Source organism: Ranitomeya variabilis, chromosome 7, assembly GCF_051348905.1.
Source record: "Ranitomeya variabilis isolate aRanVar5 chromosome 7, aRanVar5.hap1, whole genome shotgun sequence".
NCBI lineage: Eukaryota > Metazoa > Chordata > Amphibia > Anura > Dendrobatidae > Ranitomeya > Ranitomeya variabilis.
Window position 1 is genome coordinate 137,119,922 of NC_135238.1, and position 25,667 is coordinate 137,145,588.

At 44.4% G+C, this 25,667-nt stretch overlaps 1 protein-coding gene across 6 annotated transcripts in view; it reads right to left on the bottom strand.

Moving 5' to 3' along the window:
• ADAM23 (ADAM metallopeptidase domain 23) overlaps window positions 1-25,667 on the bottom strand; it is a 410,305-nt gene that overhangs the window by 274,652 nt on the left and 109,986 nt on the right. The gene's annotated exons all lie outside the window — the stretch shown is intronic.

The following is a 25,667-nucleotide window of genomic DNA, read 5'->3' on the forward strand; positions in this document are numbered from 1 at the left end:
TAAACCCATAGTGTAAGATTAGTTAGCACTACGGAATTGGCATCTGCACTATTTCTGCTGCACATTTGCACCATGGATTTCACCCTTGCCAATGCAAAATCATTATACTCGCAGCATTTGTGCAGGTGAAATCGCAGTGATATCTGCACAATTTGGTTCAGATTTCGCTATTTTGAATTTGCCTAAGGGTATGTTTCCACGTTCAGGAAACGCTGCGTGTTTGACGCTGCGCAGAGCCGCAGAGTCAAACACGCAGCGTCCAGATGTTACAGCATAGTGGAGGGGATTTTATGAGATCCCGTCTCCACTATGCGTGGTGACATGCACCCGGCGGCCCTGCGATTCCGGACATGCTGCACGTCTTTTAAGATCGCAGCATGTCCACAGGGCCCTATGTGTGGGGTGCGATGATGCCGGATGTGTGCAATGAACACATCCGGCATCATCGCGTCACAGAAGGGGGTGGAGCTTAGGGCGGAGCGGGTTTGCCGCTCCGTCCAAACCGCCAGCCATCCTGAAGGTGGAAACATACCCTAAGGCAGTGTTCCCCAAGTCCGGTCCTCAAGAGCCACCAACAGGTCATGTTTTCAGGATTTCCTTAGCATTTCCCAGGTGATAATTGCTTCACCTGCACATCACCTGGGCAATACTAAGGAAATCCTGAAAACATGACCTGTTGGTGGCTCTTGAGGACCGGAGTTGGGGAACATTGCCCTAAGGGTATGTGTCCATGTTGAGGATTGCATCAGGATTTGGTCAGGATTTTATGCAGGTAAAATCCTGACCAAATCTGCACCTGAGTTCACTGGCAGGTCACCTGCGTTGTCCTTGCGTGTTTTGCTCATTGTAAGGACATGCTGCGTTCTGAAAAGTGCCGCATGTCCGTTTCCACAGGTCTGCCGCATGCGTCTTTTAATGCATAGTGGAGACGGGATTTCATGAAATCCCCTCCACTATGCTATAACATCTGGACACTGCGTGTTTGACGCTGCGGCTCTACGCAGCGTCAAACACGCAGCGTTTCCTGAACGTGGACACATACCCTTAGAATTTTTGCTGCAGACGCTCCACAATTCCCTGTGTACACGTACCCTAATTGATTATGACAGCCACTTCCTTTTTCGCTTACTAAATTGTGAAAAAAAAAACCCATCACAAATGCAAGCACACCTCTTTCCCGACCGTTGTTTTCTTTTTTTTTTTAAGGGGTTTATAACATCTGACAATGCATTGCTGTTATAAGGATCCACAACATAATCTGACCCCAGGGTGTCCATCCCCATGTGGAGACTATAAGGGTATGTGTCCACGTTCAGGATTGCATCAGGATTTGGTCAGGATTTTTCATCAGTATTTGTAAGCCAAAACCAGGAGTGGAACAATTAGAGGAAAAGTATAATAGAAACATATGCTCCACTTCTGCATTTATCACCCACTCCTGGTTTTGGCTTACAAATACTGATGAAAAATCCTGACCAAATCCTGATGCAATCCTGAACGTGGACACATACCCTTATAGTGGCCAGTTGTAAGAAATGAGTGACTCTGCAGCAGGAGGAACTTTTCACCAAAAAGAGCAAACGGGGGCACCACGGTCGGTGGGACTCAAACCTAGGCCCAGAAAACACTATGTAACATATAAAGAGAAAAAAAAGATGGGCCTAACAAAAACGGGAGTCACCACCATGCAAATAACAGGATAACAGCTTTATTCCACACATATGCAAAAGACAGAACATTTTTAAAAACATTAAAAACAAAGGGATGTGGCATATCCCTGTACAAACAAAAGGCCCATAATACGGCCGCAGCACCGCATCACTCTCAAAGGGGTATTTATTTACACATGCCCAAAATAATACATAGTCTGTCCCACAGGCTCATGTGATGGCTAAGAATAATAAACGAAAATGACCAGCTCCCTAAATGCTAACTGTCACTTAGACGTTAAGATGCAATGCATACCTGATAGTGATATGCAATCTGGAAAAGGGAAAAAATGCACACAATTTTACACATGATTCAATGACCAGACTTGGACAGCATGCTGTAGATAAACATGGATGAAATACCCACCAGAAGAGGGAGAACCATGACCTGGAGCGCAAAGACAAATGCAATAGCACAGAAATACCACAGATTACTTGCACAGGCATGTGTACCCTAAAGGAGGTGCGGGCAGCAGACACCCAACGCCTGTCGCCACACAGCGGTGGCTTCGTCAGGGGTGATGTCTGCATGCCCTGCCTTCAGCTTAAATAACAGTCATAAGATGACTTACCAATATGCAGCTGTGTGAGCGGCCAGATAGGCCGCATGGAGCAGCAGTAATGGCGTTTGTTTATCTGCCGGGCCCGGCATATAGTTACTGCGCATGCGCCGGCGTCCCAGAGCGGAAGTATGAGCTCCGCTCTTGGTTGCCATGGCGGCGCATACACAGTGGTGAAGAGCGCTTGCGCTAGAGAAATGAAATGGAAGACAAATATTGAAATAGCCGCATGAATCTGCTTAGAGTGTTAGCGTAATATTTCGCAGCTGAAGAATATTGCCACTATTTAGGCAGACTAATGATTGCCATACAAGCACTTATAATGCACATGATTTTTCTCTTTATATGTTACAGGAGGAACTTTTCACTATCTCATCAGCACCAGTACAGGAGAGCACAAAAATTGTGTAGGGAGACTTAAAGTCCATGTAATGTTTGTTTGAAAAGTGAAATATGCAAATAGTCTTTTTAGAGAGGAAGGGGAAAATAACTCTAGTGCACACGTCAGGAATCTTTGGAGAAATGTCCTGACAAAAAACAGACTTTTTCCGCATGAAATTCGCATGTGTTTTTCTCGCATTTTACTCGTGTTTTTGCGCGTTTTTGTGCGGATTTTTTACTTTTTTTTTCCGGGGCATCCCAATGCATTAAGTAGCGGGAAATCCGTGAAAAATCTGCAAAATTAATAAACATGCTGCGTTTTTTTCGCGGAAAAATCGGAACATGGGCACAAAAATTGCGGAATGCATTAAAAATGATGGGATGCTTAATGTATGCGTTTTTAAGCGTTTTTGCCATGGAAAACCGACAAAAAAAGCCCAAAAAACGCAAAAAATGCAGAACGTGTGCACATAGCCTAAAAGTTAATATGACTTTGCCGAACCTCTTAGGATAGGAAGCCAAACCAGAAACTCCATTGCAGACATGTGTTTCAGGGTTTGTTTGTTTTTACCCCTTATCAGTACAAAACAATAGAACTGGATGGCAACAAGGGGTAACATTTGTCCTTCTGGAGAGAGCCAACTTGGTACTCAAGGCTTTTGTACTGATGAAGTGCAAAAACCCTGACACATAAGTCAGCCAATGTAGTTTGTGCTTGAATGGGTCAATATTGACTCAAATAGGTGGCACTAGATTTTAAAACCAGATAACCCCTTAAAATGATACAACAAATAGATATGGTGGTACATACACATTTTTTAACGTTTTTCTGTCTACTCAAAAATGTAATTTGTTTAAAAAAATATTTCCCATATTTTTGTACCAAGTTTGTATATATATTAACGTAATCAAAAAGCCCCCATACATATACACCTTGAGAGTATAAAACTCTCCCCGGATGCCCCAAGGGCTTCCACTTAGCTGGACAACTCCAGAGATATTGTAACGCAAGAAAATGGAGTACAACAGTCCAAAGTAACATTATAATGCGATTTATTAATAAATAGTCAATAGAACAAAAACAAACATTAAAGTATATCTGCTGTGGGCAGGAATATACTAATCAGGAAGGCAATACACAGAGGATATGACGGTACATTAGGTGGGATGTGGTGAGGGTGGGCAACATCCCTAACTGGTGCACATGGTGTGGAACCAATTTAGTATGTCACAGGGAAATGATACCATAGAACGCCATAATACGTACATAATCCCTGCCCCAGTGAACATACAAGTATAGTTAATAGTATTGGTCATGTGCACTTACCCATAGAGCAGAGGGAACCCAGCCACAAACCACCTGAGAGCCCTGGACGCGCGTTCGCTGTGAGCTTTTTCAACAGGGATTGATCCCACCTAATGTACCGTCATATCCTCTGTGTATTGCCTTCCTGATTAGTATATTCCTGCCCACAGCAGATATACTTTAATGTTTGTTTTTGTTCTATTGACTATTTATTAATAAATCGCATTATAATGTTACTTTGGACTGTTGTACTCCATTTTCTTGCGTTACAAGTTTGTATATAGTTTGTCCTAACCTGGACCTCTTTTCATCAGCTACGCTCTCTACAACACAGATGCAATCTACGAAGCATCCATTAGGTGGGAACAGAATTAAAATAGAAACCATTCAGCTATTCAGCTCTCACAGCTCAGTGAATTATTATTATTATTATTGGACACAAGTTTGTAGAAATATTGGCTTGAATAATTAGACAATCCGAGTTCCCATTTTAGAGTTCCGTACATCCCATCTAACTGTAATGGTATTGGTAATGGTAACAATAAAACATATACTTCAATGGCTATTAACCTGAGATTAAGCACGGATCAGATAAGTATACGTTTAAAATAGTTTTGCAGGAATATAAATGAGTTAAGCAGCTTTACTGAAATGTTAGAACTTACCAAAAGTCATGTCCTAAACCACAGTCTAGAAACTCATGCAGCAGGTGAAATAAGTTTTGAACATGTCACCAGTTTTCGAAGTAAATATATTTCTAAAGGTGCAATTGACATGAAATGCTCACCAGATGCCGGTAACAACCCATACAATCCACACAGGGAAGGAAATCACATCATAGATGGCCATAAATTAAGTTATTTTAATATAAACTTATCTTGTAATGTCTTCACATCCTGTTCCGTCCAGATGTGTCCGGATCCCAGAATTCCAGGCGGCGGAAGTTCACCGACCTCCATATTGGGATACCCAAGTGATGCGTGTCTCAATATGGAAACTGCTATTGGTACGCAGCCTCTTGCGCGGTACCACCAGCGGTACACAGTCGCGAACACGCCGCCGCCAGGTTCAGACGAATTATTCACTTACCGCCGCCATCTTTGTACAGGAGGAGTGCATGCGCAGTTTTAATGTGACCGCCACTATCTGTCTGCACAAAGATGGCGGCAGTCTGATTTATCGCACCTGCGCGAATTCCGCACGGGCGCAGTGAATCATTTGGCTGATCTCGGCGGCAGATGCACGACATGTCTACAGGCAGAGGAAGCCGGTCACATTAAAGGGTTTTTTTCCCACAAACGAAAGTTCATTTTAAAAATTGTCTGTGTACGGAGCATACCACATTTCCTGGACAGGGGAGGAAGCAAAAGACAACACTGACATTACAGCAGGGGATCACAGAGGATTCATTTTGTGAGGTAAAATATTTCACTGACTGTTTTTAAACAATATTTTACCTCACAAAATGTATCCTCGGCAATGTCCTGCTGTAATGTCAGTATTGTCCTTGAGGGGGAGAACACAGCAGAGGAAGGAGAGACACAGCAGACAAGGAGGATAGCACATGAGGTAGACAGGTCAAAGAAGAGAGCACAGACGGGAGAAGTCAGCACATGGGGAAAGGGCGAGTGGATAGGTGGGTGAGCACATGGGGGGGAGAGATTCTTAACGCTGCAAAGCCTGCCCCCATTGTGACATTACGGCTCTCCCGATCCGATAGCATCGGGCCTCCATCTAGTGTGTAATAATGAGAAATTACACCGCGAAAAAGTATCAAACACGCTTACCGAAATTTAATTGTGTGAATCAGATGGGTAATTATCGACATCTGGTGAGAATTTCATGTCAAAAATGTTTACTTAGAAAGTTAGTGACATGTTCAATACTTATTTCTGTGCATACAATATGGCCATACATATATACAATGAGGCTAAGAGGTTAAAGATGTGGTCTGGTGACTGTAATGGCAAATAATTGTGTCAGAAACTATAGAGCTGTAGTAGTCCAGTCAAAATACAGTTTGACCCGGAACAAATTCCAAGAAAGCGTTTTATGATTTTTTTTATTACTATTATATGTGGGGAACAACATATTAAAAGTTTTCCAAAAATTGATCACCACAAAGGTCCAAACTATGACGTCATAATACGATGACAGCCATCGCACTAAAAATAACAAATATTTCCCTATTTCAAAGCTGTAGCTTTAGGTTACAGAAGAGTTTGCATTTTGTATAATGTATTTTCATATAACTTTATACAAAGTTTTATACTAACTACATGGACAGGCGAGGTCATGACGTCATCAATGACGTCATGACATATACGGTATGTACATTTCTAGAAATTATAGAATTAATACACAGTACATTTTAAGACCTACTTCATCACTGAATAAGCGTGTCAGGTCAATAGTCACTATTTTCATCATCAGACACTGCTTCCTCACTCATTGTCACAATGCTCTTCTTGACATGGTCCGCATACCCGTGAACAGGTAAGTCCGTGTCTTTTGCAAGTGCACCGAAGTGTACTACAACCACGAGTACAAATGCAGTGAATTATTTTCAGAAGTGTTTCTGGCACAGGTGAAGTATCCGGGGGGTCTATAGCAGGGTCTATTGTTTTGCCCTTAGCAACGTCAATAGCCTCACTGGATGCCAGGGTCTTGGCTTTCATTGACCGCTTGTACTTAACTGAAAACAGTGATTGACCCTCCATTGTTGCCACTATTTCTCTGCCAATGGTGAACAGGTTATGGACATTCACATCCTTATTTGCACTGACACCGGTGATAATGTTGCGAAGAGACACTTCATCAGAGAAAAGTGAAAAGGTCTTGAGTTTATCTGCAATTTTCTCCAGGTCTTCATGATCTCTTCTTGTCCTTGACGTTCTTGCCTCCTTGTGTTGTTCACTGGTGACAAAGCTCTGGCGAGTGAAACCCTGCATTGCATCACTGTAGGAAGAGGACACTGGCACAGACAGAGTCCACAAGGCCCTCTGATGTTCGAACATTCCACTTCCTCTGGTGAGTCCTCCTGCAGTTTTTAGGGAGCGCATCAGAGCTTGCTCGATGACTAGGTCACAACCCAGGCCTGCCTAGTACTGATCAGTCCGCCTTACAACATGCAAGCCATTCATAAATCTATGGAAGACTGATGGCATATCATCTTCCAGAGTGGTCATAGACTGGAGGTAAAGGTAGGCGGCCTTCACATAGTTCCCATGCCCAGCAGCTGCAAGAATGGGCAAATGTTCGGCTACAGCATGAAGGTGCATCAGCCAGGATCCTGTACGATCGGCCTTGATAAGCTCCCTTTCAATTCCAACCATCTGTTGGTAATTCAGCCATAGTTTACTGGTGCGAGAGTGAGCGGATAATCCATTTCTTTTGGTGGACAAGAGGTGGAAAATTTCACTAAGGTAGAAGTGATGACCGAATTCAAGTCACTCTCCCCTGTCAGTGTCCGAGCATACAACTGCTCAAGTTCTTGCAACAGGCCTGCAAAACCGGGATGGTCGCAAAGTACTTTGTCTGCAACTTGCTGAGTAAGACACTGATCAAGGAGGAGATGGCCACGAACTGCACGCTGTACTGCCTTTCCAGTCATGATGTGTTGCACAGCATTGTCACCGTAAATTGTTCCCAAGATCTCTTTGATTCCACTCCCATCCCTCAACGTTCCTAAGGCACCCATAACATTCATCAATGTGTGAAAGCTCCCGAGCATCAGGACAACATCTTGAAAGGGCTGTCTTCAGGCACCTCGTGTTTGATTTCTGATGCTTTCCAGTAGAGTGGCTGATCGAATGTAACAACTGCAGCAGATCGGTGTTTATCAGCAAGGTTGCACAGATACTCAAGAGTAGAGAACATGCATGACTTGTCTCCGGAATACATGTCAATGATGGGCAGGAAGATTACCGAAGACGACCCCGGATGATCACAGTCTTTATGTAGCATGTGCATCATTCCATTCCAGCTCGGTGCAGGCTGTTTGAAGCGTAAAGACATCTCCCATAATACATCAACACGATGGTCAATGGCATCGAGAAATCGCAAGGGCTTGAATTTTATGTTTCGGCGAGTGTGTTTTGCGAAACAGTATTCCCTTACATCAACTCTGCTTTGTTCATCTCCAAGTCCGCAGTCTTCCGTCTGAGAATAGTGTGACTGACCTTCCTTCCTGGAGTCACAGTAGCTACCATCCCCATGCCGTGGAAAGTCCCCTTCCCATCTAACTTGATAATATTATGATCGACGTTGTCCACAGCGAACAGCAGTGCCGTATTCAGTCTGTCTATGGTACCACCGAGTACATCCTGGCCAACAGAAGCAGCAGCGTTTTCCTCGAATCGCTGAACTTCCGAATATGATGAACAATATCTCATGGCTGAGAGACTGTCTACAAGAAATCGAGACCTGAAATGATGATGATGGAGCTGGACTGCTAACCAAAGCTGCAATGGAGCTACTACAGCCCTGGGACGTACAGCCTGAACAACTGATTGTCCAATGCTTGCGACTTTCCTATGAATGTCCTTTCCAATGAAGAGGGTTTCAAGCAAGCAAAGCAAACTCAGGGGGAAATAATCTAAGGCAGACTGACATTCAAGCGAAGAAGTCTTGGGATATTCATCAGTTGAAGATGGGATCTTAGACTTGATATCGCTCTTGATTAGTTGGCCGCAGTCTCTGATGTCTCTCTTCTGGGCTTCTTCATCCGTTTCCTGACTACGGAAATAGTCCCTCAGGATTATTCTGGTCTTTTCACGGAACGTTACAATGTTAGGCAACCCTTCACACTCTGCTATGAATAGCGAATCGCCATACCTCTCCTCCAGCTTATACCTCAGCCATTTATTACTATAGGCAGCACTGTCTCCTTCAACAAGATACTCCGTCATTTTCTTTGCAAGATCTGTGACAGTCAGTTGCTCTTCATCGTTGTCCTCGAGAAATGCACACATTCTCAAGAACTCTTGCTCTTGGTCCATGTTCATCAGCCTCCCTACCTTCCGCGGTTTCTTTGTAGTAGATCCACAACCATGACGCATAGGAATTACGTAATTTGTCCGAAAGTTAATGTCACATGAACGATGAAACAGACAGTCTGCAGCATGTAAGTCCTTCCCAAAGTACGCGATTCTCCCTTGAATGGTGATTGCCCAGTAATCATTATGCTGTTTGCAATGTGACATGATGGACCTTACAAATCCATCCGTTTTAACAAAGCTATAGTCATCGAAATCACTACTAGATTTTGTCTTCACCACTTCATGTCCACAGAACAAACACTGCGTCGTGCTATCATAGGATCCAGTAGACACCCGTGTACCTCTCTTGACAGGTGAACGATGAACGTGAACGGAAGTAGCTTTCTTATGCAAGTCTATTTGCTTCTTGTTTATGTAGTTCATACGACATCTCTTGTGCACCACTCCTCCAGCAGCTACCACAGTGCTAACGCCCCTCTCAATACTGGCTTTATTGATCCCTTCAGCTCCTTTCGCACCAATCACCACTCTTTCTCCGTCATCTTCTACTTCATGGTTGCATAAGGGGCAAGTTTCTTGACTTTCCATCAGAAAGATAAGTAAATCGTTAAATAATAAATATAATAATAGTACTAATTGTAAAAGAAATATGATAGACACTGAAAGGCGAGTCGCATTTAACATTTTACAGCTTTGGCGGCCATATTCTTTGACGTCACATTTGGACCCTTTGTGGTAACCCTATCTTGGTAAACTTTTAGTATGTTTTTCCCTACATGTAATACTACAAAAAAAACCTATAAAACGCTTTCTTGGAATTTGTTCAGGGTTAAGTATTTTTTTTTCATATTTTGACTGGACTATAGTTATTGTAACGTGTAGTGGCGTGGACTCCTTGCCAGCTTTGAAAGACCCAAACAGGAGTAGGGGACGATCATGGTGGGACCAAGCCCCTATCCCACCTCAAAAACAGTGCATTTGATGCACGATATAGTTAGGGAGTCAGAATATAGAATCTCATCATTAAACAAATGGACCATTTTATTATTATATATAGGTATGCAGTGTTGACGTTATGTCCACTGGGCTGCAGCCAATTACTGAGCTCAGCAACTCGTGCCGTCTACATCAGAAAATTGCAGAGTTACTTACTGAAACAAATAACCCCTTTATAGGGAATTTGTTGCCAGGTTTTTGCTATGTAATTTCAGAGCACCATGATGTAGGGGCAAAAACCCTGATTCCAACAATGTGTCACTTACTGGGTTGTGTTTTGCTGTTTCAAAACAAATCAGTGTTTTATCAGGAGGAGAATATCACTACAGGACAACTGGTCTTGTGCCTCCTAGTCCAACCACACTCCTACTACTGATTAGCAGCTTTATGTCATTATACAGTGTACATAGAAATCTGCCACTCAGGGTAGGATTACATAGGTCTCAACATTCTGAGCTCTGCTAGATCTGCAGCAGAGAAAACTGTGATTTTATCACAACCGCTGCACCCAGAAAATTAAGTGATACATTGCGGGAATCAGGGTCTCTTCCACTACATCATGCTGCTATCAGATTACATAGCAAAAACCTGCTGACAGATTCACTTTAAGAAGCAAGAGCAGATTTCTCTGTATTCCCAATCACTGGTGCCACCCTTTTTGACATCGCCACTGGGGACCCTTCCCCACCAATCTTCTTTCTGCTGCCTAAGATCTGTGGCCTACCATTATGTGCAGGGCCACCATCAGGGCATTACTGCCCTGACTGGCGAATGGGGCCCGATGGCCAGAGGGGGCCCGCATCAGGCCCTGTCTCTTCTGGTTATCGGCCCCAGCAGCAGGCTTCTGCTGCTGCAGTAACTGAACCTGCGTCCGAGATGCAGGTTCAGTTAAACTCTATTGCCAATCGGAGGCTGGCAGCTGAAGTCAGCGCGCAAGTTGCCGGCGTATGACGTCATTGTCATTCACCGGTGAGTGCGAGCTTGAACTGCGTGGAGGAAACTTCGCCGCAAGAGCGTGGCAAGGTAAGAAGAAAGTTTTTTTTATTTTTATTGAAAGTGGCAGGATGGAGACACAGGGGAAGAATAGAGACACAGGGGACAAGAATGGAGACACAAGGGACAAGAATGGAGACACAAGGGGCAAGAATGGAGACACAAGGGGCAAGAATAGAGACACAGGGGGAAGAATGGAGACATAGGGGGAAGACTGGAGACACAGGAGGAATAATGCAGACACAGGGGGCAGGAATGGAGACACGGGGAAGAATTCAGACACAGGGGGCAGGAATGGAGACACGGGGAAGAATTCAGACACGGGGCAAGAATGAAGACACTGGGGCAAGAATGGAGACACAGGGGGCAAGAATGGAGACACGGGGAAGGATGGAGACACAGGGGGCAGGATCATGGGGCAGGATGGAGACAGATGGGGCAGGATCATAGGGCAGGATGGAGAAAGATGGGGCAGGATCATGGGGCAGGATGGAGACAGATGTGGCAGGATCATGGGGCAGGATGGAGACAGATGGAGCAGGATCATGAGGCAAGATGGAGACAGATGGGGCAGGATGGAGACAGATGGGGCAGGATCATGGAGCAGGATGGAGACAGATGGGGCAGGATCATGGGGCAGCATGGAGACACATGGTGCAGGATCATGGGGCAGGATGGAGGCACATAGTGCAGGATGGATACAATGGACACAGATGGGGCAGGATCATGGGACAGATTGAGCAGGATCACGGGGCAGGATGGAGACAGATGGGGCAGGATCATGGGGCATGATGGAGACATGGGGCAGGATCATGGGGCAGGATGGAGACATGGGGCAGGATGGAGACACATAGTGCAGGATGGATACAATGGAGACAGATGGTGCAGGATCATGGGACAGATGGAGCAGGATCACGGGGCAGATGGGGCAGGATCACGGGACATCACATGGGGGTAGAATGGATACTGATGAGGGCAGGATGGGAGAACATATGGCTGGAGCCAGAAATGAGACACACGGGGACCAGGATGGGGATATTATTACCATAGAGGCTAATTAAGGGATATTATTACTGCAGTCATGTATTTATTTTATTTTTTGAGGATACTGTTTTAAATGGTGGGGGTGCAGAAATTGAGAAAAAACTAAGTAATGTATTCTGCAAGCGGTGCTCTAGATAAATGTGTTATTTCCTGCAGAGGCGAGCCCTGGCTGGAAGAATTGATGGCGGTCTGTGTTGGATGAAGATGAAAAGCAAAGATGAAGGACTTCACCTAGATACGTTACTTATGAATCAGTGTGTTACCTGTACATTGACGCTATACACTGTATACTATATACAGCAGTCCTGTGTACAATGTCACCAGTGATCACTGTATTACCTTTACACTGACACTATATACAGAGCTCCTGTGAATAATGTCATTGATCACTGTATAACCTGTACAATATATACAGCACTCGTGTATATAATGTCACTGTTGATCACTGTATTTCCTATACATGGATACTGTATACAGAGCTACTGTGTATAATGTCACTGGTAATCACTGTATTACCTGTACACTGTATACAATATACAGAGTTCCTGTTTATAATGTCACCGGTGATCACTGTATTACCTGTATACAGACACTGCATACTAAGTACAGATCTCCTGTGTATAATGGCACTTATGGTGATATTAGTATTGTTTTTTTTATTAATGATCAGTATTTTAGTATTCAGTCACTATGTGGTGGTAATATGTTGTCCGGCGATGGTGTGGTGGTATTTGTTCCTTGAATGTGCTATTATTTGGTCACAATGTGGTGGTAATATGTGGTCTGGACATGTTGTGGTGGTATTTGTTCCTTGTATGTGGTATTATAGGTCACTATGTGGTGGTAATATGGTGTCTGGTCATGGTGCGGTAGTTTTTGTCCCTTGTATGTGATATTATTGGTCATTTTAAAAATTTGAAAACACATGGACATTTGTGCTGCACCACGGTGGTAATATGTGGTCTGGACATGTTGTGGTGGTATTTGTTCCTTGTATGTGGTATTATAGGTCACTATGTGGTGGTAATATGGTGTCTGGTCATGGTGCGGTAGTTTTTGTCCCTTGTATGTGATATTATTGGTCATTTTAAAAATTTGAAAACACATGGACATTTGTGCTGCACCACAGATTATATACAATGGGTAAGTGTCGTATCAGTGAAACCAAATGGATGCCACACGTATCTGAAACACGAACATGTGAATCGGGGGCCTTAGGCTGGGTTCATACGACCATATGCAAAATAACTCACTTCACGTCCAGAAAAAAAAGGCAACTTTTCAACCGTATTGTCATCTGTATGCCATCTGTATGCCATCTGTGTGTCAGTTTATTCCATCCCTATGTAATCTATATATTCGTTTTGTACGTCAGTATGACACCTATTGTTTACATGAACAATTTCATAAGTAATAAAGGTCAAATACAATTTTCTACTAGTAATGTATGCATAAAAATGCATGACATAGCTAGTGTAACCTGTAGGGTGATCCGCTTTTTACCTAACTATTGACTTATAATGGGCGAGACTGATGCAGAATACAGATCACAGTCCACGCTGTGACTTTTTACACGCAGACCATTGGTCTGTGAACTACCACATTGACTTGTGTTATCAGTTTTGTATACGGAAAGCACATGGATGTTTAACACGGTCATCTGAACAAGGCTAAGGCCAGGCATCAGGGTACTGACAGCACTCGCAGGCTACATAAATGAAAAGTCAGTGAAAAAATAGTGTGTCACCTTTCCTTATTGGTAATTAAAATGAATTCACTTTCTTCATCACTTTTCTTTGCACAGTGAACTGGGTCTCTGACTTCCTTTGCCAGTCAATTTGTTTAGCTACCTAGATTGTGCTAGTTATTTCTTGGATTCCTCCTGTTTTCCAACCTTGGCGTGAACTTATCTTCTTGTTTTACAATTTGGCTCCTGATGTGACCTCTTAGCTTTGACCCTGCTTGGAGACCCTTCCTGTCTCCAGTTCGCTCTTCTGGATGGCAGCCCTTCCGTGGAAGCAATTCAGTTGACCCCATTGTAAGATCAAATCCTTGTAGACGTGCTTACTAGTGAAGGTTGGGTTTCCTCTGATATCTGTCAGAGTGGCTTGTGCCAAGTCTATCTGAGGTAGCCTATTTAAGCCAGTGGCCTCTAACAGACGTAACAGAGTGGGCCCCCAGAATCAATATTACATTTGGGCCCTGGGCACTCCAGTCTGACATTGCCTTCCAACACTCTCCCAAGCATCAATTAGCTTTTGGTTATGGCCAAATATAATTCATGGGTCATGAATCAGTTGTCTGGCTATTTTATGTACTATTTGCTATGTGTCCGTAATAACTGGACTAAAAAATGCAGCATGCAGTTTTTTTGTCCAGCACACGGAGGCATCCGGTGTTACAACATATGCAACTGATGCAAAAACTGCTTCCCTAGGAAAAACTAATATACCTTTGTCTAATTTTTCTTATCAACCTGTCATGAAGAAAATGCATTATGTGATGCCTCATCATTTAATATGAGACATCTTCCTTCAGCACTTTTTCTATTCTCATATGGGATCTTTTTGTTATTTTGCTGAACACAATCCCAGTGTTGTAAGAAAATCTTAACCTCTTCACTACACATCTTTATATATCTCGCTATTTCCCAAGCAACTGTGGCTATGAAAATGGTTAATTTAATGGAAAATCCAAGATATTTTAAGGAATCTAGAAAACATCTGGACATATTATTTTCTTTTTCTCTTTTTCAGTGTGGTAGCTTTACCCTATGGACTTCAACAGGCTAGATTAATTGCTTTGCAACACAGCGAAACACTAATGTTGTTACCCTGGCAGAGTGGAGATCTGCACCTGCTTACACCATCTGCGTGACCTGATGGTACACAGCTCATGTACGCAGCATGGCTGACCTTCATCTTTCTCTGGGACAAATTTATTTGGCTTTTACAAGTAAAGCGTGTCAGAAACAGTAAATGAGCTTTGATCATCGTTGGAAGTGGTTAACAAGAGTTTATATACCATCAGTATTTTCTTCACTTACTTAAAGAAATCATCACGTGTGAACAACTTTTTTTCAATATTCTACATTTTAAATCTCCATAAAATGTTGAATATCAGGGGGAGGAATGAAATATTAAACGTCCTGTGCTCCCACTGTCACCCTATGGAGTGACCAAGAGGTGTAATTGTGTAAAACTAACAATATAGAGTTCAGGTCATATTCCTGAGAACTCCTCTATAAATTTACAATCTCTACAGAAATGATGTCCTGTAAGCACCTAGGAATGATGAAAACCACCATACACCCAATACTTCACCGTTATTAGGCTAATCTTGAAGCAATTTGGGTGCTTTCTTTTTCATTCCATATATGTATCTCTGCTCAATCACATTTTTCCCTTTAATTTCTAGATTATGCCTCTGATCTTCTACAGCAAAGTGCAAATGAGACACTGCTTCCAGGAAGGTTAAAAATAAACAGGACTATTCCTACACCTTTTCTTCCAAGGTCATTTTGATCATGTAGCTCCTTCTGGATCTTCAGTAAGACATCGCCAACACTACGCAGCCACACAGGACAACTGTTTCGGGGTCTATCTTAGTATCCCTTGTGCCCAATTGATGTTGGCTATTCCCATTTGTTTCTTTTGGGGAACAAAGCCAACTTAGAGCCCACTCCTTCCTTCATGACTATTTTCCTATTCTTGTTGTCCAAAATGGAATACTAGATAGTGCTTCTTTCTCCAGTTTTCTTTCTCAACTCCTGCTTTTTAAGAAAACCTAACATTGCTGACTGTTATATATTGTATTTGTCATCTTATGGGACATATTGTTTTGCTGGCTGCGTCAGAACATAAAGATTATTGTTTTTCTTGAGTGTCAGTTTGTTTTAAACTTTAGGCTCTGATCACAAATGAGTTTAGAGCCTCTTTCTAGATTTCATCAGAGCTTTTATCAGTTTTGAGAAGAAGAATATCACAGAATGCATGACTATTCATATAGCCAAAGGATTGAAACTCCAATGCATCACATTATAAGTCAATAGGGTCCACTGGTCACTGGTTGGATTTGTGGCATGACACACAATGGATCCGTGGCTGGACCCATTATGAAAGGAGGTAGAGACACTAGTGTGAAGACTGCTGAGATTGCATACCTGGATATTTCTTACAAAACTGTTACACTATTTAGGATATATTACAAAAAACTGAAAACTATTAAACACAATTTGTACACACAAGTTGCGTACATTTGTAACTATTCATTAAGTGATTATTTAGTGATCTCATGCTCCTTTTTAGTTACATGTTGTTTTTATTTTCTATTAAGACTGAATGGAAGTTATGGGGACTTTAAATGGCTTCCGGTGACTTTTCCGAGAGCTACCACAGTCACTCTTTTGCAGCTATATAGGGATCTGACCTTCATTACAAAGGCCCATGGTTTGCATCCACAGAGTAGATGCTGGCCAGTAGAGCAAATTGACAGCAGGGCAGTCAGCAAGATGGGTACAAACAGAGAGATGGTATTCAAGACAAAATGTATTAGAAGAGTAGAGGGCAGAGGATTGCTGGGGTCAAAAGCTGAGTGATGCTATTAAAGACAAAGGCAACAGAGCGGTTAAAGCAGTTCAGAGTCAGTATCTATCCAGGTAAAGCCGGTTTTTCATTTGAGGTTGTGTCCGCAGCGTTTCTAACGCATACATCCGCATGTGTCTTGATTTTATATCTTTTACATTGTGGACGCAGGTACATGCGTTTGCATGCGTTCGCCTGCGTTCACTTACGGATGCGTCAGTGTGAAGCTGGGGGCGGCTAACACACCATGTTGCAATTTTTGAGGCGGCACATTACCGCAGCCATAGACATGCAAACGCTTGTGGAAGGAATGCATAAAAAAATGCATTACAGTCTATGGGAACGCATTTGTACGCAAGCAATTACGTTTGCGTACGCATGCGTTTTAATGAGTAAACATGTCCAGGAACTGGCTTTAAGCCACTCCACCAAACAAAGCTTTTAAAAGACGGTGTGGGCACTGGAAGTCCATTTCTATCCAGACTCTGGAAGCGATACAAGGCATTGCGGCATCTTTTTTGGAAGACTCTGATTATCAAAATGTGAGTGTACAAGCTATATGTCTGCCTGTCTGTTTTTCTCCCTTTCTTGCAGCATTCCTCATCATGTCCTCCAGTGAAGAACAGACCTCACACAGTGGACAGGAGACTGAAGTGAGGACTTTTGCTACTGATTGGTAAATATTCACTGTCACTATTTTACACGTGGCAAAATATTTATTTTTCTTTACAGAACCATTCCAGTGCAGATGAGCAGGAGCAGCAGACTCAGGCCCAAGTTCCGATGGCAAGACGGCGTGTAAGTATTCTTGACTGTTTTTGGTTATTCTTGACTACTTTTTGTTTAACTGTTTTAATCTTTAAAACATTAATGTATTTCTTTCATTTCTAGGTTCCACAACGGGAGGAAGAAGCTATAGACAATGACCTCCTCATCACACTTGTGCAGGAGCGACTTGCATTGCGGGACACCTGGGAGTAGCAACACTCGGACGCTGTGGTGATTCAGCGGCTGTGGAATGAGGTGGCCCAAGCACTGATGGATGATTGGGACAATGCCACGCCACGAGTCCGAAAGGAATTTCGTAAGTATTGCAATTTGGTCTGATGCGGCAGTGAACCTGAAGCCCAGGATCATACAACTGTGTGTGATGCGATAAACTCCTGCGAGTTTCTCTCATCACACACGGGTGTGTGATCCCGGCCTCAAGTGCATTTCTTAACATTTTTTTCCCCCTTCACAGTGAACAAAGTCAAAACCCGTTGGCGTTCGATGAAGGATCGCTTCAACAAGGACCTGAGACAGGAGCTCCAAGTTCGCAGTGGTGCTGCAGCAAGGATCGGGAAATATAAGTACCACTAGATTCTGGCTTTCCTGAGGCCTGTCCTTGCTCAGAGAACGTAAGTATTTTTGTGTCGTATTCCATTGGGTTGTATTCCCTAATCTGAATGTTATTATCCCACAGGAGTTGTCGTTTGTACAATTGTTATGTTTTGGTAGTAATGTTTTACTTTTCTTTTCTTTTCACAGAACCTGAAGTAGCACCCTCGTACCTGGATCGTCCTCTGGAGCGGTCCCTCATCGAACAGCCATGGACCAGTCACAGCCATCCACGGGCAAAGCAGCAAGAGGGCCGGCGTCACAGGCTGGAGAACAGGCAGCTGGTCCTTCAGGTGTTCCCCTGTCCCAGTCCTCTGCCTCTTTTTTGGGGGGGTCTTCCTGCCAGCGGCAAAAGGCCTCGGACAGGTCACTCATTCCCGAGCTTATTCACTTGAGCTCGGTCTTCCAGAATAGCCTGAAGGCGCTGGGAGATAGACTGGAAAGTGGTCTGACCATATTAACACACTTTTCCAGGATGTCAACCAATGCTTTCATCGTCTGGAAGCCGACCTCCAGAGACCGGCACACCATTTTTTTCATAAGATAGAGTGGGGCATGTCGGAACATCTTACTCCTGAACTCAAGCTCAATGTGATACAGGCCTGCAATGCTGCTTATGTTCAGGCTATGCAGCAGACGCGGTACTTACAGCAGCCACAGGTGGTATTTCCACCTGTGCCACCAATTACACACTTTACCTCAATACCGAGTTCTGCTGCATACCACTGTGCGGCCACTACCATGCCCAGTCCAGCCACACACCACTACATCGCCACCACCATGCTGGGTGCTGCTGAAAGCCACTCTACCACCATGCCGTCCTGATCCTGCATGGCCGTCCACCGCCATCACCATGGCGGTTCAGCAAACTGCACGTCCTTCCACCGCCACCACCAGGGAAGTTCAGCAAACTGCACGTCCGTCCACCGCCACCACCATGGCAGTTCAGCAAACTGCACGGCCATCCCGATCCACCACCATGCCGGTTACGGATCCCACCACCCCCACCATCCCAAGGAGACGAAGAAGCCACCAGCATACTCATGGCAAACCAAAAAAGAAGAAATGGGCAACAAGAACTGTCGTACTACCTCCACCCTCACCTCCCAATGTGTCTGTGTTGTCCAGTTTGTCTCTCGCTTCCAATGTGTCTCTCCCATCCCACGCTTCCACTCCTAATGTGTCTACTTCCATCCTTGACCTCCAGACCCCACAAATTTACTAGGCCCTTCCCCTGGAACCCCTTCATCGTCTGTCATGGAGCTATGAGATAGCAAAAACACAAAGAGGACTGAAAATCCTCCAAAAAAAAATATTAATACAGCAGAAAGGGTCAGGGGTCAGCAATGCTCACAGGCCCAGGTGTCAGCACTAGTGCACTCAGGATGCTGGGTTTTCTGCATCCTGAGTGCACTAGTTCTGACACATGGGCAGGTGAGTAAAGATATGAGGTGGATTAGCTCCATCATCTCTTCAGTCTGCATTAATCTACTGGACTATAGAAATGCTGACTGAAGAGACGATGGAGCTAATCCAAGGTCACCTACCATAGCACTAACCTCAGAGAGAAGAGGTGTAGTGTAAAGCATGGGTGACATAACCCAATTTGGTTAAAATCCACTCCCTGTCTCATGCAATCTGCATTAAACAGGGAGTGGATTTTATAAAGACTGCAGTTGTGAACTGGTGATCACCTTATTAAACTGTAAAAAAAAAAGTATTGTCATGTAGAGGGCACTTAGAACAGGTGTTTCTCTAGAGGTGTTTTATTTTCAGCAAACATTCAAGGTAAAAACATTCAAGGTACATAACATTACAAGAACATTTTACTAAATCATGTCATCTTGCCATGCCACACGTCCATTCTCAGAAACAAAGTAGGCCGCTAATGTATCCTTCATTTGGGCAACTTCAACTGTTGTCTTCAGAGGGTGATGATGGTAATCGGGCAATGGGTTACTAACAAGTTCATCAAATTCAATGTTGGGTCGCTCTTAATCCATTATGTAATTGTGCAGAACCACACACGCCTTGACCACCTCATCGACTGTCTCAATTTTCAGATTAATGGCTGTCCCTAAAATGCGCCATTTCGAGACAAGCATTCCAAAGGCACACTCAACAGTTCTTCGTGCCCTGGTCAGTCGGCAATTAAAAATCCTTTTTGTGTGGTTCAAGTCCCGACTGGAGTATGGTTTAAGGAGGTTTCCACACATCTGAAAGGCCTCATCCCCAACCACAACAAATGGCACTGGAGGGCCTTCAGTGTTGGGAAGAGGTAGTGGGAGGGGGAAATTAAAATGATTCCCATACAACCGTTGGCCCATGTCCGAGTTTTTAAATGTCTGGGAGTCATTATCACGGCCAAAAGATCCAATGTCCATGGAGACAAAACTACAGTCTGCAGCTGAAATCGCCATGAGAACTATGGAAAAATATTTTTTATAACTAAAGTACTCGGATCCAGCTTTGGTAATCTGGATATTTTCCATCCACTGCTCCCAAACAGTTGGGGAAATTACAAACTTAAAAAAAAATTTCTGCAGTTTCCTGCCAGATTTCCGCGGTGGGTAGAGAGATAAATTCCTCATGGAGAACATCCCATAAAGCCCGGCAGGTGTCTGCGACAATCCCAGGTAGTGTTGAAATTCCAATCCAGAACTGGAGATGGAGCGATGATAGGCTCTTTCTGGTAGAGAGGAATCAGCCGAACAGAGAAAGAAAAAAAAAATTCTAAACAATAATATTTACGACAGGGGTTTTTCAAAAAAAAGAAATAGAAAAAAGACAAGGCCTTGGTTTTTAGAACAATAATATTTAGGACAGTTTTTTGACAAAACAAAAAAGCAAAAAAAAATGAAAGACATTGCAGAACAATAAAAAATTATGACAGGCGTCTATTTTAAAATATTACGTACCTTAGTGTTAGGGCTGGCGGAACGCACCGAGTAACTAGAGAGATGTTATTTGGTGCGTTCACAGCCCGGGGTCCACCGTGCAGGAGAGAACCTGCTGCTGGCAAATGGCGGCCCTATATGGCGGTAGAAGCGAACTCTGTTACTTCACAGAGTTGCCTAAAGAAAGCACTGTGTCCTGTTAACCTCACAGGAGTACACAGCGACTGCCGAGCAGATAGCAGTTGGTGGTTACGCAATCATACAATCTCCTCACCGGAGGAGCCGGTATTCTAGGGGCTTATTTCAGCAGAGGCCCTGAATCCATACACACAATCTCCTCACCAGAGTTGCCGGTATTCTAGGGGCTTATTTCAGCCAGGTCCCTGAACACATACAAACAAAACCACACTGGCGCAAAGCACATAAATTAGATTTGATACTAGCTTTTATAGCTGCAGCAAGTACAGGACCTTCCTAGAAGAACCAATGAGAGGCTGCCACAGAGCCTGAGGAACTTCAGGACCTTCCTGGAGAACCAATGGGTTTTGCTGCAGTATCTAAGCATGTGACCCTCGATCTCTAATGAGAGATCTTACCCTGGGCATGCTCAGACGGGAAAAAGCAGGACTTAGTCCCAAAAGCATCTGCTTGCCGCTACCCAGCACTAGCTTCAATGGCAGAAGCTGGAAAAGCAGCAGTAACCCTTTGCACAGAGTCAGACTGAGCAAGACACTGGGACCGACATCTCCACTAAGCAGGCTCCACTGCGACAGGAGAAGAATGGGAGACCGCAGTGGAAATGGCCCGAGATTCCCCCTCTGCAGAGGCGCGAACTCGACCCCTAACATGGGCCCCCCTCCTTGGACCTCGCTAAGCTTGAAGGCAGCAATGAGCTGCGGAGCCTGAATGTGATCAGCAGGCTCTCAGGACCATAACCCTTCCAGTCCACCAAATAAATTTTTTTGCAACGTACCACCTTGCACCCCAAAATAGCGTTCACCTCGTCCACCCGGCAGATGACTCGGAAAACCGGGACATGTATACGGGTTTCAAGAGGGACACATGAAAGGTGTCGGTGATACCCAGGCGTGGCAGAAGGGCTAAACGGTAGACCACAGAGTTAACCTGTTCGAGGACCTTGAAAGGGTACAAGTAGCGAGGTGCAAACTTAGTGGACTCAACTCGCAGCCTGATGTTACGGGCGGGGTGCCACACCAAGTTGCGGAGCAAAGGTCGGAGCGGGACGCCGATGTGCATCGGCGGAGGACCTCATTCTCTCCTTGGAGGCCCGAATGGCATCCTGAGTGCGGTCCCAAATATCCTGTGTCTCCACAACCCAGTCTGCCACCCTGGAGTCGGCGGAAGACACGGGCATAAGCACAGGTACCCGCGGATGCTGACCATAGTTAAGGAGGAATGGGGTTTGTCCAGTGGAGTCGGCTACGGCGTTGTTCAGCACAAACTCCGCCCACGATAGCAAGGATGCCCAGTCATCCTGCCTGGCTGAGACAAAATGTCACATATATGTGACCAAGGTCTGGTTGTCCCTCTCTACCAACCCATTCGTCTCGGGATGATATGCGGAAGAGAGATTCAACTCAATGCTGAGAAGAAGACAAAGCTGTCTCCAGAACCGAGATGCAAACTGGGGACCCCGGTCACTGACAATTTTGTCCGGCATACCGTGTAGGCGGAAGATGTGTTTTATGAACAACGCTGCCAAGGCCCGTGCAGAAGGTAGCCGTGGAAGCGGCACCAAATGCACCATTTTAGAAAAATGATCGGTGATAACCCAAATGATGGTACAGCCACGAGACTTGGGCAAACCCACCACAAAGTCCATCCCGACCATCTCCCAGGGCCTGTCTGCCACCGGCAAGGGATAGAGAAACCCAGCTGGCTGTGGTCGAGGAGACTTATTTTTGGCGCAGGAGACACACGCCCGAATATAATCTCCGACGTCACGAACCATATGTGGCCACTAGTACGTTCTCCCCAGCAGCTCAGATGTCCTCTTTGTCCCAAAGTGTCCACCCACCCTGGACGAATGAGCCCAAGAGAAAACCTCCGGTGGCAAATTAATGGGTACAAAAGTCTTGCCCGGAGGCACAGACTCTAGCGAAACCGAAGCTACGGTTTTCAGGCTCTCAGAAGGGACAATAAGCCGAGGCTCCCCTTCCTCCTCCTCAGATGACACAACGGAGTGAGAGAGGGGGTCAGAACGAATGTTCTTCTCCCCAGCGAGATAATGGAGGGTGAAGTGGAACCGGGAGAAGAATAAGGACCATCTGGCCTGACGATAATTTAGCCGCTGGGCTGTTTGTAAATATACCAAATTTTTGTGGTCCGTGAAGACTTGAAAGGGAAAGCGAAGCCCCTCCAAAAGATGTCTCCACTCCGAGAAAGCCAACTTCATTGCTAGCAACTCCCTGTCCCCGATGGAATAATTCCTCTCCGCTGGTGTGAAGGACCAATGAGAGGCTGCCACAGAGCCTGAGGAACTTCAGGACCTTGCTGGAGAACCAATGGGTTTTGCTGCAGTATCTAAGCATGTGACCCTCGATCTCCAATGAGAGATCTTACCCTGGGCATGCTCAGAAGGGAAAAAGCAGGACTTAGTCCCAAAAGCGTCTGCTCGCCGCTACCCAGCACTAGCTTCAATGGCAGAAGCTGTAAAAGCAGCAGTAACCCTTTGCACGGAGTCAGACTGAGCGAGACACTAGGACCAACGTCTCCGCTGAGCAGGCTCCACTGCGTCAGGAGAATGGGAGACTGCTGCGGAGATGGCCTGAGATTCCCCCTGTGCAGAGGCGGGAACTTGACCCCTAACACTTAGTGTCACTAGCAGACGTTACTCAGCAGAAATCACTCTATGGAGTTGGGTGTCCTGCCTGCTGATTGCTTCTTGTACACAAAGCAGCAAATCCATGAAGCTCTCTTGAGACATCCTTGTGTACTCAAAATATTTCTCCTTGTTTTCACGGAGCTCACTGTATAAGGAGTGGTAGGCTCCACAGCTCTGTCAGAGTTCAACAATGGGGTGCTGCCAGAAGCACCGATGCCGTCTTCTCTGTCTTTCTTTTTTCTGTTCTGGCTCACAAGCAAATGCAAAGGCAAGAAACAAGTTGACATTCAAATCCAGATTCCGATAGAAACTCTCCATGCGAAGATCCATCTCGACGCTGGATACAGGAGCAAAATCTGAGGATTTCATCTGTACAAGGGTCTATATACAGAAATCCCATGAGACACGCCCATTTGGCATGGCTTGTGTCAAGGAAATTCTACTGGAAAATCTTTTTCCTATCGAACGCATGCGCATAAAAACCGCAAACGCTTGCAAAAACGCATGCAAACGCAGCAGGTTTTTTTCTGTCATGCGTAAGTTGATGCGGATAAAAAAACATTGCGTTATCTTGCGTTTGCATGCGTCAAGTATATGAAATAGGAATCTATCTCCAGGAGTGGAATAACCACTTATGACTGTAAGGGACATGATGTCAGAGGGAAGTTTAAGCAGTGTGCAGTGATCAGTCACTGGCCACCGGGCACCAGCCAGCAACAGATCTGCTGACCAGTCCCAGCCATTAGTCAATCAGCAAGATCTGATCTACATTAATTATTATTAATGTAATTTATTTATATAGCACCATTGATTCCATGGTGCTGTGCATGAGAAGGGATTACATACAAATTACAGATATCAATGACTAACAATGACAGACTGATACAGAGGGGAGAGGACCCTGCCCTTGTTGGGTTAGGCTGGGTTCACCGCGGCATAACGCGGTGTAACGCAGTCCGTTAACGCTGCCATTAAGCCCTATTTCGGGCGCATCACCAACGCATGCCAAAATGGGTGCGTGCTAGCGATGTGCCGTCATTGAGTGACGGACCCTCGGACACGGGCTGCAGCGTTTCCGGGTCCGTCACTGCTAGCGCAGATAGAGCATCTGCAAGCTCTATCTGAGCAAGCGTGATCGAATTTCGGCACTTGCGTTAATGCAGCCCGTTTAACGGATGTGTTGAACGGGCTGCTTTAATGCAATTTGAACCTAACCTTACATTATACAGGATTAAAATACTGAAATATGATGCCTAGCAGAAAAACAGATCCTTCATTTATTAAAATGACAGGCTGGATGGAAAGTGTGCCGCTCAGCGAAGAAGTCTCCACGAATAGTGCCACTGCTGAACCAGAGTGGCCCAGACAGGCAATGCAGAAAGGGGTGAGATCAGTATGGAACATGTGAAATCAGAATGGTGCTGATGTCCTGCTGCCAGAGACTGGTGTACTATTGAAGCTTGGGTGATAGTAACAACGCAACTATGCAAAATTGTAAAACACTAGTTATTTAGTGGTTAGAACAAGAACCAAAGTTTAACCATTGCATTTTAAACTGGCAGGCCGTTTTGACTACTTGATAGAGATTGTAGACACTTTTGCCCTACGTAAATGATGGAGACAACTTATTGACCTGGCTATTTATCGTTCAATCAATTGACAATTTCTGCATAAAAATAATTGTTCACTGGTTAAATGGTCACCTCAGATTTCTATTATCGGTATAATAACTCTTCACCTAAAGGCACAAGCTTTAACATAACCTAAAAATAACCTCCAGGATAACCTGAATATTTTTTTACATTTACAGCAGCTGATGCTTTACAGCATATACAGCATTATTATTTACTATGATTAAGATTTTTTTTACAGCATATATTAATATTTACTATGATTAGATTTCTTATTAACATGCATAACCATGCTATCCATTCCTTAGACACATTATTTTATATAGAGCAGTTATCACCAAT